This window comes from Canis lupus, chromosome 7 (genome assembly GCF_011100685.1).
Source record: "Canis lupus familiaris isolate Mischka breed German Shepherd chromosome 7, alternate assembly UU_Cfam_GSD_1.0, whole genome shotgun sequence".
NCBI classification, from domain to species: Eukaryota; Metazoa; Chordata; class Mammalia; order Carnivora; family Canidae; genus Canis; species Canis lupus.
Genome location: NC_049228.1, coordinates 63,317,163 through 63,334,139, shown reverse-complemented (window position 1 = coordinate 63,334,139; position 16,977 = coordinate 63,317,163). Strand labels below are relative to the sequence as shown.

Genomic DNA, 16,977 nt, shown 5'->3' with positions numbered 1-16,977 from the left:
TAGCTGAAGTCTAAAATTTAGGTGTTTTAGAAGTTGCTCAATACTACCCTTTAAATACTCACTTTTTCCCATAGAAATAAGACCATACTGAGCATTCTAACATCATTTTATCATTTTACATAAAAGTCCTGGCAAGGGGAGAGAACAGAATTTATTAATTCTTGTATCATAAATAAAGAAACTGAGGCCCAGGGAAGTAGAAAGAATTTGCCTGATGTCAGAGTGCCCTAGAGCTGAGAAGAGAAATAAGCTCTCTTAATTCCAAGTGCTAGGCTGTCGGATAAAAGCAGCCTTTATGATTTCACATCTTTATCACTGTGTCCCCCATATGGCTCAGTACATCTTAGGTGAACTCAATAAATAAAGTATTGGTTATGTTTTCTAGAACACAGTTACATAAATTCCTTTATGATGAAACTTGATATTTTCAATTAAAAACCATCTTGGAAAACAAAATAAACCATTCTGAAAGCTCCCAAATGTGAAAAAAATGACATTTGTAAAAGTACACCAATGACAGTTTGTTAAGGCATTCTTACAGAATTATAATTTCATCCGTGGTCATATAAAATTGCTTCACTAATTGTAGCAATTAAAAATATCAGTCTGTAAATCATAATTAATTTTAAAGAACTCAACAAAATCAAAATCAAGTACAAAAATTTAGCGTAAATTCAAAAGCAATTAAAATTATAAATGCTGTTCATGTAAAATTTTCCTTGCCACTTAACATAGTATTAGCTTCTGCAACACAGGATTGTAGCATTCCTTGTAAAATACAGAAGAGCAGGCCTATTTCCAATGGAAGCGTTCTCAATAACCTAACAGGCTTTGTACATTAGGCATATCGTGAATTGAATGTGCTGAATCTAAATCTAACACGGAGTTGAAAACCCTGACGATCACCGAGGAAGATTTACTGCACTGAGCTGTTTACAAGATGCTTTTGATGGTGACATATAGAGCAACATGTGTTGCGTAAATAACATCTATCCCTTTTTTAACAATATTTCCCTTTAGAACTAGTTAGAAAATATTTCTTACTCCCAGATGACCTACATTATATATTGTTTATTAGCATACTTCTAGCATTATTCCTGATATGTGACCTTGCTGAAAAACAAAGAAACATAAACTTAATGGCTAGTCTTTTCTCTTGTTAGCACAGTAAAACATACAATATGTCGAAAACTGTCTCCAAAAATGATGACTGATGAATATGTTGGTGGAATATACTAGGACTTTTTTTTTCCTGGACTAATAATAAAGAATAAAATCACTTGACAAGCCAAAATAATAAAATACCAGCACTTACTACTACCTTCAAAATGAACTGACATATTTGAAGATCTATGTACACAAGTTTTCTTTTATCATTGAAGGAGAAGGCTTTTGTCACTGCTGATAATTCAAATACTAATTCTACTCTTAAGATAGTGTCTAAAATGTTATGTTCTATTCTTAACAAAGTCAGGTTCTTATCTATAAGCTCCTAAATTTGGGGCTGAATGAAATAAGAATTTCATGTCATCAAAAACAACGTATACCATGATCTTAACAATGCTGTAATTTGAACTTTGCCTCCCCACACAGCTCACATTTCCCAAATACAAAGCAATGATATGTAAATTGAGAGGTGTTAAGGTGTTCTTTCTGAAAGCCATGACATAAAATTCATTTTTACCTTCTATCTCTCTTTTTAAAAATGATTTTAAATAACCTTTAAAGCATCCTTATTATGATAGACTTTTAGCAAAATATGTGAGAGATGCCTGCCCACCCATACACCATCCTTAAGTGAAGTGATCATAACCTTTGAACGGTGCTGGTTGGCGTTGGGGAGCTCATTCCCTTGGAAGTAAATCCCCTCCAGCTCTGTACAGCTGAGTTTGTAAAGGACTTCTTCCTAATTTGAGACCCAAATCTGCTTTTCTACTGTCAGCCATTGGTCCTAACTCTAGGCTCTGGAGCCGTAAAGAAGAGGTTGGATCCCTTATCTAATATGACAATTACATTAACCCTTTTTCAAATTGAGAATAGAAACGTTTTGAACAGTTTTCACCATCCTGGTTACTTTACTCTCTTCCAGGTCAACCTTCTAAGAAACAGAACCCTAAATTAAGCACAATACTCCAGGGTTGTCCTAACCCTTAAGGAGTACAGGGCGACTGTCACCTCCCTTAGGACAATTACTTCCATTTATATAGAAGACAACAACACAAAAAAAAGTCAAGTGAGATCATTTCTTCTAAAAGCAGATAACAGTAGAAACAGAACTTCCATTGTTTGGGCCCCAGATTGGCCTTTATCAACGCTTAAGTTGTCAATTTACTTGAAATGCTAATTTAGTACAATTTTTAAAAGAGACTTTTTTTCATTAGCCTTTTTTTAATGTGCTACTTGGGAGTGGGGTTGTCATTTCCTGATTGTTCTCTTTTGTTTTCTGATACTGATAGATGTAATTATCAAGGATACAACTTTTTCCCAGCACCTCATTATTTTTGATTGATTTTGAGAACAATTTAAATGTGCCTTTTTGACATTCTTGTTTTCAGTTATACTCTGGTTAAGGTACTCAGAGACTTTCAGGAAAGAGCATCTCATAAATTAAAAAAAGTGATCAGGATTTTAATAATGTATACTTAAAAAAATTATTCTGATTAACACCCCCTCCCCCCAGCAAACTACATTCCATTAGGACTTAGGCTTCACATTGAACCTCATCAAGCAAAAACAATATATATACTTTGCAGTTATAAATTGCTTTGACTTTTTTAAACAAAACATGGACTATAAAAAAAATCATTGTGTTCATAGCAACCCTCAGGAACAGAAAAGGAAAAAAAAATCTTAGTTGCCACCACTGGAAGTGACTATTACATAAATCTCTTATCCTGAAAATTGGTAATTAAAGGCACAGAAGCACTAAGCTTTTTTAGGAGGAAATGTAGTTCATGCCTATTTGATGAGAAAAAGTTCTTTATGAAAGTACTCACAGTAGAAGGGATGACAGAAAATTCACCATTTTGCAATGCCAAATAAAGGAGCCCAGGATACTCATTAATGGATGCTAAAACTCTTTAAGAGAAAAATTATTCTGGAGCTACCCAATTTTTATCCTTTAATAACTACAAAGAGAAAGATTTAACTTTACAGTGGATTTATTTGGTGGTAATCACTGCAACCAGACTACTTAGCTTAACATTACTACCAATAAAATAGCCTGGCATTATGTGTCTCTCAATGTGATGCAATGTGTAGTATAATACATCATAATAAAGTACGTTCATCTAAAACGTAAACCTGAATCTAACCAAGCTTTTAGACAAACAGTCCAGTTTTCAGGAAATACAGGCACAGAGAAACAAGCAGTACACTGGCAGCAGGGGGAGGGGGGAGGAGAGGAGTATACAAATACAAAATATTCTTCAACACCAATCAAAAATATTCTTGGTCTGTTATCTTCAAAAAGCCAATGTCGCAGAGAAAAAATAGAAAAGATGGAGGCATGATTCTCAGGTGAAAGATATTAAAAAGACAACTAATAAATGTAGCATGTGGTGATTTTAATTTGGGGAGAAAACAGCAAAAAAAAAGGCTTTTGAGGAAATTGGGGAAATCTGAATTTCAACTGGTTATGAAATGGTATTGAGTATTTACTTCCATTAACTTTCTTAGATATGACAATGGTATTATGGTTATGTGGATACTCTTTTTGTTATGAGATGCATACTGGATATTTAGGGGTGAAATGGTATAATGTTTACAATTTGCCTCCAAATATTCAGAAAAAAATAGTCATATACAGATAAAGTAAATGTGGTTAAATGTTAACAATTATTAAACCTAGGTACATGCTTAACTATTTTCATAATATAAAATGGGAATAAATGGATAGAACAATTCTATCTAAAGTCATTTTTAGAAATACTAAACATAACCTGATTAAACCCATGGCTTTGGTTCATTTCAAACCTCCACACTTGATGTGCATCCAAGATAATTTTTGCTTAGTTGTAACAAGCAGCTTTGCAAATATTTTTCGTATTTTTTGTGAGGATTTTTTGTTTACTTGCTTTTTCTAAATCTAACATATGAACTCCAAGAGGTCAAAAAACCAGAGGTTACATTCATTTCTATAATAAAGAAATAACAGTTTCCTACAATTGTCTGTAAGGTCTATAAAGAGCTCCTATGCACAAAATTCACTTGCAACAAAACTGGGAGAGCTGATAAAGGAGGGATGATTATCCTCCTGTGCAGATGAAGTGATGAAGTGACTTGAACTAATTCATTCAGATTGTGAGTACCATAACTAAGGCCAGTGTCCTACCCTGCCTCCCACCTACCGGGTTTTAACACAGTTTATAGTCTGATCATTTGCAGGTAAATTGACAGTGGCATTTTAAGTACATTTTGAAAGAAGGCTTTCCTTATAATTGTGTTCTGCTTTGGTCCTTAACAATGCCACGTCTGGTATCAGTGAGAAACCAGTCTCCAGCCATCTTCAGCATAAGCTTCCAGTACCAGGCTCTTGACCAAAATCCAGAGGGTGGAACTGCCTTCCCTAATTCCCCCTACTTGACTTCAAGATTTTCTCCTTTCTCTCAGTGTCCTGAGAGTTTATTGCCATGTTCTTGACCATATATTTTTGTATATTACTGCTGCTCAATACTGAAAGAACAATTTCAATCTGAGAACTTACATAACGCCTCCAATCTGAAATTTTTCTGCCATTATTTTCTTCAGTTTTCTTTAGTTTCCATGTTATCTCTCACAGACATCCTCTATTCATTCCTATTGGAACTCCTATTAGGCAAGACTGGAGTGTCTGGATTTCGGCTCCATGTATCTTAACTGTGTTTCATGCACAATTAGAAGTCAGTTTGTCCCTCTATTTTGAGCTAGGTAATTGTCTGTACTCTTAAAAACCATGAATTCTCTCTCCACTGGTCTCCAGTCTAGAGTTTATCTTATCCACCAAAACTTTTAGTTCAAGGACTATTTTTCATTTCTAATTTTAAACACAAGTGCTCTTGCTTTGTTTATACTTGGGTTTGCTTCATAATTTGTCACTCCTTTTAGTAGAAATCCTACCTACATTTATCTTTCCGAGCTTCTAAACATACTTATTTCAAAGTCTTTGTCAGACTCTTCTATATAATTAATTTCTTCTGGAGTGGAATCTTGGTATCATAACAGCTGGCATTTTTGTTTGTTTGTGGTTTTTATTATTTTTGTTTTGTTTTGCTGCTTTACTAGCATTAGATTCATTCACATATTTTGGAATCTTGGTTTGAAGCCCATTTGTAGTGAAAGAATTTTTTCTATGTGCTCATTCTTTCCTTGCTAATATTTTTGCCATTGTTTCTCCCAGGCTATCTCAGACTCCTAGACCAGGCTAGGTCTCATGAGGCATTTCATGTATGTCTGATGTGCTACAGGGATATAGAGGACTTTGCTAGTTGAATCATAGAGCCAGCATCTGGCTAATTCAGTTTTAAGTCATAAAACTGTATCTTTTTTCCTATCCCTTTAACTCTCTAGCTCAAAAGTCCTAATACCAGGTATTGATCAACAACAGAATTTTTTTTCTAGCCTTCTATTGTAAGCAATGAAACTTCTCTGCCCTGCTTTAAGTAGCAAGTTTAGTTCTGTCCCACAGAAATTAAATCTTGTTACCACTTCTGGAGTAGAATCCTATAGAATCCTGGCTTCAGTCCCAACCATTTCTGAAATTTGGTTTCTGGATCTCAAAGATGGAGAATTGTTTTGAACCTGACTACATCCATTTGGTTATTTATATTTTATCTATCATCATTATATGTTCAGAGCATCAAAGCATGATGTAACAGAATCATTTCTCAAAGATGTCCCAGAGCCCTCAGCCCCCTCTATGTCACCAGTCCCAAACTTAGGCAGTGGCTGTCAAGGAAGAGCTGGTCCCAGACTCAGTCAGGACCCTCTGAAGTCAGGATGTTGTTTATAGCATCAATGATGCTATAAAATTTTCACTCCAAACATACCCAGCAGTTTTAGTAGGAAAGCAACTTTAGAATCTTCTTTTTGCAATTAGTTGCTATTTCATGGCTTCATCATTTAGCTGTGTGACAAATCATTTAATGACCTTGAGTCTTAGTACTCTTCCCTGTAAATTAAAACTAATAAAACTTACATCTTAAGAGTTTAATGTGAGAAGCAAGTGAGAACTGTATAAAAGTGCTTAGTACCATGCCTACCATGTAGCATGCCTGCATTAAAGAGTAACTACCTTTATTACTCTTTACTTGACAGGTTATTATGGAGATGGAATGGAATACTATATAAACTGTCTGACACAACAAAGTTGCTTGTCAAAGATTAATTCTCACTCTTTCATGTGGACTTTGAAACCATAGTATAATTTCCTCAGAATTATAATCCACTCATTTAAATTTTATGACAATTAACAACGATTAAACAAACGTTTATAAATAGAGGTTTAAAAATTAATAACATAAAGAATATCAGAAATTGGTGATAGGATTGGGAGTTGGGAAAGAAGATAGAGCATGTAAAAAGGTACAACCTTGCTGGGGCGGGGGAGAAAAAAAGCTGTTTTCAAGGACTATAGCAATATACATTACCATTCTGAGAACGAATATATTAATTACGAGAGAGAGAGAGACTTATATTTAAGATCAGTAGCACCTTTTTAGCAGGATTTTGTTGGCAAGCAAACGAATATTATGTGTGAGTGAAAATAATAAACCTACAGCTTCTACAAATACTCAGTAGTTCAGACATTTTACTAATTTAGTTTGGATATTTTCCAAGTAATTCTGAGTTTGTGTGAAAATAAGTCAGAAGAAAGAGGAAAAAAAAATAAGTGAAATGTGATGGAAACTACTCATGGTGAGAAGTTTGCCCAAGTAATTCATTAAAAAACACCAGCACAGATTTTCTGTTGTGTGCTCTCATGGTAATTAATAGAAGGGCATTACTGTCTTACAGATGTAGTTTATGTCCTGAGATTAAAGACCACATAGCACTTTTTGCTAAGAGTTCAGTAACCAAGAGATATTAAACATGATTCCTAAACTCAAGGACTTACAATATAAACGGGGAAAGAACACACACAAATAATAAACTGTTATGTAAGTATTCTGCCTAAATTAACATGGCAAAACAGTTCAAGACCAAGTGTCAGTCAGTGTATGGCAAAGAGAAGACCACTAGGACACATCAAACAGGGACAGATTAAAATGGTCTAGAAGAGTCAGGAAAAATTCACTGGGAGAGAAAAGACTTCATCTGAGGTCGAAAATGGGGACAATTTTTCCTGAACTTAAAACTGAGTTATAGGGGCGCCTGGGTGGCTCAGTGGTTGAGCATCTGCCTTTGGCTTAGGTCGTGATTCTGGGGTCCTGGGATTGAATCTTGCATCAGGCCCTGCGGGGAGCCTGCTTCTCCCTCTGCCTATGTCTCTGCCTCTCTCTTTGTGTGTTTCATGAATAAATAAATAAATAAATAAATAAATAAATAAATAAATAAATAATATATATTTTTTTAAAACCGGGTTACAAAGTTCCTGCTGCATGCCAGGCAAGTGTTCATAGTCTGGTGGGGCATTTGGTGGAATGAGGAAGGCAGTTTGAAACAGAAGCAGGGCTAAATAAGATTGCTCTGGCCAACTGACTGGGCAGGAAAAAAGAAGAGACAGACAAAAATCTAGTAAGAGAAAGATTTTTGTTTGAAATGACTAAGTTGCAATTTTTTCTTTTCATTTTAGACAAACTCTGCATAGACCCTTGTAGAATCTGAAAAGAAAACAGTATTTATTTAAACATATTTAGTTTTTTACAAATAAGCCCAAAACTCCATAAAGACATAAATTTCAGCTACCATTAATTTTTAAATCAGGGGGTAAAAAAAAGTCCAGCCATTTTTTTCCTCACTTTTCTTGGGTTCTTTTTAAGCATTATATATAAATAGCATTTACAGTAGTTTATTTTCAAAAGAATCATCAATAGCTAAAAACTAGAAAACAATTGAGATTTATTTTTTTGAAGATTTATTTATTCATGAAAGACAGAGAGAGAGAGAGAGACAGACAGACAGACAGACATAGGTAGAGGGAGAAGCAGGCTCCTTGCATAGAGCCCGATGCAGGACTTGATTCCCGATCCCGGGATCATGCTCTAAACTGAAGGCAGACACTCAACTGCTGAATCACCCAGGTGTGTCGCAATAATTGAGATTTAAAAAACAAATTTTGGCTAGTACTCACTAAAAAACAAAACCCAGCGTCAAAAATGAAGTAAATACCATGACTTTAAGCCTAGGTTTGCCATGGAGAGAGCTGCTTTCTTAGGGTTATTTGTCTCCAGTCCTCTGATTTGTCCTGATTTAGAATTTGGAAGCTCTTTCAAGGAACCCAGCTTATTTCCTCCACTACACAGGCCACTGAGCCCCTCTGGGTAAGAGATCTTCATCTAGATGATCTCATTTAACAGTAGGTGTTCAGCTGCTGTTTATTCTATGCCATAGCAAGTGTACCTGAATCAATCTCCTATAGTGTTGTCCATAAAGTGGGCAGTCAATACATTTCATTTACTGACTCTCCAATGGACGATCTAATGAGGCATCCCACATCCAGCATCTTCATTTTTAATGTGCAACCTATGTCTTGACTATTTCTGTCTGAAAACTTCTCTACCACCCTACACAACACCAGAAATCAGTGACTTAGAAGAGGCTGAACAACACAGACTAAACAGATGCTGTAGTAAACGTTTAAAAAAAAAAATCACCGGAAACAGGTGTTAATTCTTTTTGGGTTAGGAGAGGAATTTGCTTCTAGTTACCACTGGTTATAATATTTTGTTAGTTCCCAGGTTGGAGGGATTTATGATTCATAGTAGATTTGGGTTAACTTCCTATACTGACTGTTTGTAAGCATTCGTATCATTCAGAGAGCTAGAAATTGGGAATGGGGAACAAGAGTTGAAGTAATCAGTTTTTTTCAACAAAAATTGGAGGAGGAAAGGAAGAAGGTGACATTTTTGCCTTATGTCAAATTATGGTCTATTTTCCCCCATCAATTATTCCAACCATATACTGATTGATTTCAGTTTAAAAATCTGAACCCTTCTTTCTGTCTCACTGTTGTCAGAATGAGGAGCTGGCTGGTGGTTATCAGTGACAGCAGTTGGAGAGATGAAGTAGCAATGTTAAGTTCCTATGTTGTAATACCATCAAAGTGCATCATATGCCCACAGCAACCCAATGTTGGAGGTTAGTAATATGATTTACAATCCAACCAGAGACCTGGAGGAAGTTTTGGGAGGGAGGAAAAAATATTTCAGAATCCATTAAGAAACATTTTCTTAAGTACATAACTTCTGCCCTAAAGGCAAGTTGAGAATGTAGACAGGTTTGTTAATACTTAATGAATACTAGTACCATTTACTCGAGACTTGGCGTAAATATCAAAAGGATAACACAGAGAGGAGCTTTATTTAATAGTAAATCATAAAAATTTCTTTTTGATTCTCTTAGAATTCAGTACACACTGTATCCGAATTATTTCAGTATTTTTCAGTAATTTTCAACTGAAATTATTTTCAATCATTTCAACTGTAAGCTCTTCAAGGGTAGGTGGAGGATCCGTCTTACCCATCTTGTGTTCACCGCAACATACGACACCATTATTTCCACACAATAATGTGTGAATGAGTCATACTGGTCCACTGCCAAATAAAAATCTTTGCTTCTTCCCATTTCCTTTCAGATGAAGGCTCCTGTGGAGTCCTGGTTCTTCTCCTTTGTTTACATTTCCATAATCTATCCTTCTAGTTCTTCCGTCAAAGGAATATCTCCTATTCTGGTAGTTCTGTACCTTCTCTACAGAATGTCTCTGTCTTGTTTAGGTCATTTTAGTTACCCTGGGTGTACCCAAATTACCTTGTCCTTTATTGCTCTTATTTCCATTGAGGTATCTTACCTCCTGTCCTCCTTCTCTCAGCTGTTCTTTTTCTTTTCCTTTGTTTTTCTGGTTCTTTCTCCCTGTTTTCATTTTACATTCTGTCTTCTCTCACCCATCCCTTCCACTTGAGCAGCTTTCCTACTGAGGCATGTCAGACCACCTTTCTCTTCTCCTTCAAATTGCTTCTGAAACCCCACCTGCTCCATAAAGTATGCTGGCAATTACACCCACATACCACACTGTAGGTGTTTACTTATTATTCTCGTTTTTGGTACTCTTCACTAAGGATTTTTTGTTTTGTTTTGTTTTGTTTTAGGATAGAGGTGCATTTCCTTGACTTCACCTATTCTAAATCCTGTTGTGCGAGTTACAACATACATACATGCAAAAGTGGCAGCCAGGTTCTTTCAACCCCTTGTTTTTTTTTTAAAGTTTTTTTTTTAATTTTTTAAATTTATTTATGATAGTTACACACACACACACACACAGAGAGAGAGAGAGGCAGAGACACGGGCAGAGGGAGAAGCGGGCTCCATGCACCAGGAGCCCGACGTGGGATTCGATCCTGGGTCTCCAGGATCGCGCCCTGGGCCAAAGGCAGGCGCTAAACTGCTGCGCCACCCAGGGATCCCTCAACCCCTTGTTTTAATTAAATTTATCAGGATTTATAAAACTCTTTCTCATACGTCATTCCAAAAAGCATCTTAATATAAAAGAATCCAATGTCCCCATATTTTTTACATCTTCAAAGGTATGAGCTCGCACAGGGTTGCAGTTCTAGAACTGAAAGGAATGGGTGAGGTCATCTATCTCAATTTCTTCATCACAGGGACGTCTGAGTGGCTCAGTGGTTGAGTGACAGCCTTTCGGCTCAGAGCATGATCCTCGAGTCCTGGGATCAAGTCCCATATCGGGCTCCCTGCATGGAGCCTGCTTCTCCTCCCTCTGCCTATGTCTCTGCCTCTCTCTGTGTGTGTCTCTCATGAATAAATAAATAAGATCTTTAAAATAAAAAATTTCTTCATCATGGACAATGAGAGTGAAGACTGCAGAGATGAAGCATCTTTGCCTGGAATGCACAGAAAATGACCAACATAGCAAGCCTCAAACTCTGGACTGCCATGAATAGAGCCACACCTTTATGGTGGGGTAGCACATTGACACGAAGGAATTGCTAACTATTGCCCAGTTGGCTCTTCACTGTGCCTCAAACTTTGCTGTGGCTCCTCTTTGCACTGGACCACAGGATCACCTCTATAGCGCCACCTCTCCACTGCTAGTTCCTACTGTCTTTGTGGATCCTCACTTCCCAGTGTATTCTTTCAGCATGGAATCTACTGTGTCAGATTCAAAACATCTATGCACATTATATTCCAAGGCTTCCTGTCACTTAAGGAACAATGTCTTATTTCTCCTTGAGCTCCAGTACCCAGTGCACTGCCTGACAGTGGTTATTTGTGAAGGAGTGCATGAACTATACAGAAATGAATTGATTTGGGCTTTTTATAAGTATACCCAAGAGTAGGTGTTTTCAGAAAAATTTATTAGAGGGAACCAGATTGTCGCCACCAAACATGCCTACATTCTGCATCACACAACCACATAAGACCTTCTTCCAGGCCCCCTTCAGATTATCCCAGAAAGATTAAATGGTAGACTTTAAAAAGCTCTGCATAATCCTTATTGATAATATATTTTACAAAGCTACAGACTTCCCATATAAAAAATGTCCAAGAATATAACCTGAGAAAATATGGGGGCCCCTTCTAAACAGGACTTCTGCTCCATGAGAACAAGGCTCCACAATAAAGAATATGAGGGGAAAGTGCTAGGAAAAGGATCACAATATCAAATCCAACCATTTTTAATAGAATCTGTGCAAGGCAAGCACTGTAATTTTTTTAGATGTTCCTTACGGTCCAGGTGATAAATCAGTCATTATTTTAAAAGACATTTTAGAATTTTATTGTTGAATATTCTTACTAGACCTTTGAGAATATTCCTATTTCTAATCCTGCCAACTGCTCGCCATCTTAATATGTATATGATTCACTATTTGAGGGTATACTTGCTTTCTGGAGGTTTAATTCTTTGCCAAGAGAGGCAGAAAATACTCATCTGTATGTCACTGTGTACCCAGTGCCTACATACGATGCCTGTCACAGGTTTGAAACTCAGTAACAGCAGAATGAATGCATGTACTAGACACAAACTGATCCAAATAATGTCCCATGCCTGGTATGGAATGTCTGTTTTCAAATTATTTAAATTTGGTATAACAAAATGATATCGATCCAGACTCATTTCGCTGAAAGGAGATGTCTTCCACCAAAATGATGTCAATTTTCCAATCCCAGTAGGTCTAGACATTAAGCTTAGAGGGCTTCCTGCCAGCTACCTCATTTATTCATTTCATTCTGCCTCCTGTCTACCCTTCCTGTTCCACTCCTGGCTTTTTTTTTTTTTTTTTTTTTTTAAGAATGATCTTTGTTAAATATGTGGTCCCTGTTCATAATTAAATTCTATATTTCTGGACATGTATTTATCAAGAAATTTTATCACAGCTCCTTTTGCTGTACTGTTAGCCAAACTTATAAAATACCCGAGATAATCCTGAGACTTATCTTAAGATGAAAATATTAACATCAGACTTTGTCAAATGAGGTTTATGAGAGCTGTTTTGGTTTCTAAATCATGGCGCATGTGTGCTTTGAAATCTCTCTCAACCACTTACTTATTAATGATTTTTAAATATAGCATTCTATCCTAAAAATAAGGAGTTATGCATCTAAATTACAAATCCCGTCCAAAAAAAACACCCCACAAAATTTTCACCATTTTCCTTTCTGCAGAATGTAAATATATTTGATCCCTAGAGAACATTGCCAGTGGGTTTTAGGCAAACAAATAATAGCTTTTTAAAATTAACTGCTTTTCAAACTATTCACTTGCTTCTTGAGCTTAGGGGAAAAACTGTCTCATTTTGGGATTCACTTAATATGCCTTTCATTTACAATTTTTAGTTTTCTCATATGTTATTTCCCCAATACTTCTTTTGTTCTGTTGTTCTCCATGATGTTTCAACCCAATAGTACTATAGAAAAATTTCCATCTCTTACTTATAATTGTTTTATCTACAAACTCACCTATTTACATGTTTTTTCTACTCTTTATACGTACTGTTATCTGACACGATCTCTGATCCCAAGCAAATAAAGTAATATTTTAATCTCTAGTCTTTACACTGTTTATTCTTTGGTTTTCATTGTTTGTAGGTCTGTTTTAATATTTTATTATGCTTTTCTATTTCACCAACTTTGTGGAAGTGTGATAACTTATTTTGATGCATTTTGACCAAATAATCCATAGATAGCATTAGATGAAATTATTCTAGAATACAAAATAACTAAATTGAAAACATTTCATATATAAATTATAGGAATGTGTGCATACATACATAGGCATATATGTAGACTTATGCCTAGATATTATATAAAAGATGCACCATATACAATATTTGTTTTTGTTGGGTGCTTCATGTTTGCTGAGGACTTCCGTATATACATATACCATTTGCTCTTCACAATAACCCTACAAAGTAGGCAAAGTATGGATTATGCCCATGCTAGCAATGAACGAACTGAAGCTGAGGAAGGACAAGTTAGATGACACAGATGGTTCTGTCAACTGTTATTTGTACTCATCTTTTTTTCCCTAAGCACAATATTTTCTTCTATGTTATGTGACATATGTTTAAAATCCCTATACCTAGAGTGTCAGGCTCAGAATAACAAAAAAATCTTCAGACTCAACTGAAGACTGGCTTGTGTCATACAATGTTTAATTCAACAAAATAAATCATTTGTCTTGATATGGGGATTTCTTACAGGATTTCACCTGCCATTCAATCTCTTTAGGAAATGAATTGCATAGAATGTTACATGCTTATGAGGAGTCTTATGTTCTATTTATGTGTGGTTGGAAGAAACTGTATCACCATTTAGTCCTCAGAAAAATGTTTCCTTCTTTGTTTCTTTTTGTCCTTTGTTTTAATCACCAGGTTTCAACTATTTACAAGTGTTTACTAGGAACCTCTCATGTGTAAGGAACTCTACTGAGAAACATGGAGGATACCAAGCCAAGCCGTGCCTCCACCCTCTCCAGCTCTCTGGGCCCCTGCCACGCCGGCCCCTTGCTATTCCTTAAGCCAGCTAGGCACGCTGCTGCCTCAGGACTTTTGCTTTAGAAGTTCTTCCAATTTGTTTGCTCATTACACAGATATCTGTAAAGCTAACTCCTGCCTCATCTGCTACCTCTTCTGAACTACTTTAGCAGTTCACTAGTACTTCTATTATGGCACACATTCCATTCTAATTTATAATATACTTATTTTTCTACAATAATCTTTCCCTAGTAAACTCTACACCCTCAGGGGGCCATATAGGGGAGAAAGTTGTGTATTCAAAAGCCCATACTTGTATAATGCTCATCCTCTTTACAAACCTGATTGCCTAATGTCTTGCACATAGCAGGAAATTAATAAATCTGTTATCTTAAGTTGAAGTACCAAGTGAGAAATAAAAAGTTAATGCCATAGGCTAATGTTCTCCAAAGTGTGAGATATGTACCACCTTAACTGGAAAGTACGGATGCTGTTCTTTCTGAATACACAAAGGAAAAAAGTCTCACTGAGATGCTAATAGGTCTTTAATATCTCTACAACAGTTGATAAATTTTCTGGCAACAATGAAAAAACAGCTTTTTGTAGGTACAAGTCTATATCTAGAATTTTTAAAACATGATTTGGTATTAATTGTATTAGTTTGATATCTTTTATTTATGGTAAGTGATACTGACTATATACTTAGGGCTCTGATTATTTTTGCTTTTTATGTTAAATATTAAATGCTTACAAAGAGAATTTATACCATAAATAATACATCAAGAATAATGATTAAGCAACTTAGCTTCCTGTGTGTTCTTTCCGGACAACCCATTACTCTCTGTCTGATTTTGCATTTTCCACATTATTAGTAAGGATAAATATTTTCACGTTTACTGAGCTTTCATGTTTCCTATTTGTGAATTTGCTTCATGTTACTTTCTCATATTCTAATTTGTTGGTTTGTGTTTTCTTATTGATTTATGGTCATTTTCTATATATTTAGGAAACTAATAATTTACCCAGCTATATGTGTTATAAATGTTTTATCAAATATAGCTTTCATTTTTGCTCACTTTATAGTAACTTTTGGTAAACAAATTATTATTTTTAAAGTAGATTAACCTATCATTTGTGATATTTTATTTGTGATTTATACTCTCTGAGCATTATTTGAGAAATCATCCCCAACCTAAGGTCATAAAAATATTCTTTATATATTTTTCTAAAAGATTTACAGTTTTGTCTTTCACACATTTTACTCGTGAGCATTCTATTTTTATTTTTTTCCAAATGGATAATGAATAGAATACTCCATGTATTCTTACTTATGTACAAAGATAGCTACAATCTATGTTGAGTTTTTATTTGTCTGATAGCTCTTGGAGAACCTTTATTTTGTTCTGTGGACTAATCCCACATCATCCTAATTGCTGCACATTTATTATAAATCACCTGCATAGTAGGACAAATCCTCCCCTGCTTGTTCTTTTCCTTCAAGAGAATCTTTACTATTCTTCACCTTTCATTCTTCTATATATAATATCTTTGAATCAGCTTGTCCAAGTCCAATAAGTAAAAACATTAAAAATACATTTAAAAACCTGTTGAAGTTTCCAATGGAGTACCTCTAATTTATAGGTCAAATTAAGGATATTTGTTAAGTTTACAGTATTGAGTCTTCTTACCCATGAATGAGTTATACATGATCATTATTTAGGTCTTTAAAAATATCTTCCAATTATGTTTTACCATTTTCTCCATAAATATCTTGAACACCATATAGGATTTATTTCTAAGTAATCTAATTTTTGTGTCTATTATAAATCATATTATTTTACAACTTGTATTTTTTTCACCTTTTTGCTGGTGAATAAAAATCGAATTCACTTATATGAGTTGATTTGGTACCTAACAAATTTACTAAAGTTTTTTTTTTTGTTATAATATTTTTTTTAGATTCTTTCAGTATTGTTTTACATACAAGTATAAGACCTTCAAATGACAATTTGATTCGCTTCTCAATTTTAGTGCTATTTTTTTATACTTACTTAAAGTCATTTTTATTTTATCTTACGTTGTTGGCTAGGTTAATGAACAGACTCTAGTAGTTATTTTACTACTAACTAGTAATAGCATTGAAACTTCTCCACTAACTATTATCCTTGCTAAAAATAACATTTTAAATACTCTTTATTAGGGTAAGGAAATTCCTGCCTGTGTTTTTTAATCATGAAAATATGTTGAATTTAAATTTTTCTGCAATTATTGAGATAAACATCTAATATGCCTCCTTTAAAGTGCTAACGTGGTAAATTCAATTTCTTGAGATTGAGCCTACCTTGCATTCCTGTGATAAAATCATTTTAATATAGTATAAAATCTTTTAACATAGTGAATCTAGTTTGTTAGTATGTCCTTTAAATTTTTAAAATATAAAATAGCCTAAATTTTTCTTTTACTATCTTTGTCTGGTTTTAATATGGAGATTATACTGGACTTATTAAATGGAGTGTCTCTTCTTTTTGTATTTTCTGGCACAGCTTTGGAATTATGTATATGCTCTGGTATTTTCTTTGTGGGAAGGTTTTTGACAACTTATTAAACTCTTTAATGTTTATGGAATCATTCTACTTTTTTATTTTTTATCTTGAGCCAGCTTTGGTAACATACTATTCTAAGACCATTTCTATATAATCAAATTTATCCAGCTATTAGTATAAAATTATTCATAATAGTCTCCTATTTTTTTATCTTGTGCATTTTGGATTTTTTTAAATAAAATTTAAAGTTGAGAAATAGCCTATACTAAACTGCTATAAACTTAAGTGAATTGCTGGGTGAAATT

At 34.8% G+C, this 16,977-nt stretch overlaps 1 protein-coding gene across 4 annotated transcripts in view; it reads right to left on the bottom strand.

Moving 5' to 3' along the window:
• The window catches only part of ZNF521 (zinc finger protein 521), a 275,389-nt gene that overhangs the window by 129,018 nt on the left and 129,394 nt on the right, over positions 1-16,977 (bottom strand). The window lies entirely within an intron of this gene.